General features: G+C 39.8%; 1 pseudogene; it reads right to left on the bottom strand.

Annotated features, from left to right (window-relative positions):
- Positions 1–1,438: 1,438 nt before the first annotated feature.
- LOC129883800 (5S ribosomal RNA) lies at positions 1,439–1,558 on the bottom strand (annotated as a pseudogene).
- Positions 1,559–1,830: the final 272 nt, after the last annotated feature.

Here is a 1,830-nt window from a genome sequence, read left to right on the forward strand (position 1 = left end):
AAGGTATAAAGGAGTAATACGCATATACAACATCGCCCCCTAAAATAATGGAACTCTTAAGAGACAAAGACGGCAAACTTAAGGAATAAATGGCACAACTTCCATTCATCCCAAGAAACAAAGGATATAGGTTGGGAAAGCCACTACTCCAAGAGAATCTTGGATAATGAATGTCGGAATACAAATTTGCCTAGTTAAAAGAAAATTTAGAATGGCTACAAGTGTATATTAACTTTTATAAGGATAAGTAGAATGTGACCTTGGGCGAGTTGTTCCATGGGTCCCATTTCTTAAGTACAGATTAATAGAGGAGATGTCGCACTATGTATGGAAAGGTTCCAGTCACTTTGTGATTTAGCCAAGGTTCCGTACGTGGATAATCAGGTTATAAAATGTACAGAAAAATAGGGACATGATGCAGTACTAAGTAGAATGGGGAAGGAGACCGGATGAATTTGAGACTGGACCTAGAGAGATAGAGCAACGTATAAGCAGGTAAAAGTATAAGTACCCTCTAAAGGGGGGAAGCAAGTGAGAGAACTGCAAGGTTAAGATGGAGGCAATTGATGGGGCAACATGCTTGAGACAGATGTTTAAACTACAATAAGATCCCTTGTTGAACCAAGTTACAAAGATCTGGAAGCCACCAGTAATTGGATAGAAGTCAGAATGGGTAAGACAGCGTTAAGAAGTTTTGATGAGACCCTGAATGATATAACACTAGAAGGTGGGTACGTATAAAAGCAAAAGAATATACCAATGAAAGGATATTGAATAACTCAAGGGATACTAGGAAGGATAATAACGGCATGCTAGATCAAAAGCCACATGTTGGTTGTAGAGTTGGTTGCAAATGATATTGCGATAGATCAATAACCACGGAAAAGAAATAGCAAGACTCCTATGGTAGGAGATAAGATGAGCAAGGAGTAAATAAGGAAATAGAAAGAGATGCGACAAGGTATTTCTTGAACTCTCTCATATTCTTGTAAAGGTAAAGAATGACACGAGAATGTGTCAAGAAGGTTACAAGTGGGGATAGGGGAAAATCGTGAAATGGTTTAAATAAGACGGACAGGACTAGCTAGTTACTATAGGCTTGGCAAGCTTATATGTCAAATTCCTTTAAAACTATACCAGTTAAGGATAGACAGAACTCAAAGTGGATCTAAAGGTCACTATATGAATGAACTTTAGCGCTACTTAGTAGCCAACCCTAATGAATGGGTGTGTACAAAAAGGGGTGAATACAATAGGAGGAGTTAAACCAAAATGACCAAAAAAGGACATGGTCGTAGTGGAACTAAAGATCTACCCCTATACCGGTTGCAAGTTAACAGAAGAAAGGGCAAGGCAACACATAAAGACTGGTGAGACGATGCTAAGATAAATCTTGGGCTAAGTTGAGTGCCCCGCACATTATTGCAAGGATTACCATGAAACGCGACATGAGGACTTCCCAAGGAGGTCACCCATCCCAGTATTTCTCTCGCCCAAGCACGCTTAACTTCTAAATTCTAGTGGAATTTAGTGCAATAGTACGGGTATGGTCGCGCGAGATGGAAGAATCTGAACTAGCGGCGGAGAAACAACATTAGATTATGTACCTGGAGTACTATAAGTTACATTGAGGGTATTGTAAAAAGGACTTAAGCAAGTCAAGAAGGATTAGCTAATTGCTAACTGACGATGAACTCGAATGTGACAGTTCTTCAATATAGTACCAGTTAATGAGAGGCAAACCATAGAATGGTTATATGGGCTTGTGGGAGAGGGAATTTTGACACCACTTGGCAGCCAACTCTGAGGGCGAAAAAGCAAAACCCAACA

The sequence above is a fragment of the Solanum dulcamara genome, chromosome 3, assembly GCF_947179165.1.
Source record: "Solanum dulcamara chromosome 3, daSolDulc1.2, whole genome shotgun sequence".
In the NCBI taxonomy this organism is placed as follows: domain Eukaryota; kingdom Viridiplantae; phylum Streptophyta; class Magnoliopsida; order Solanales; family Solanaceae; genus Solanum; species Solanum dulcamara.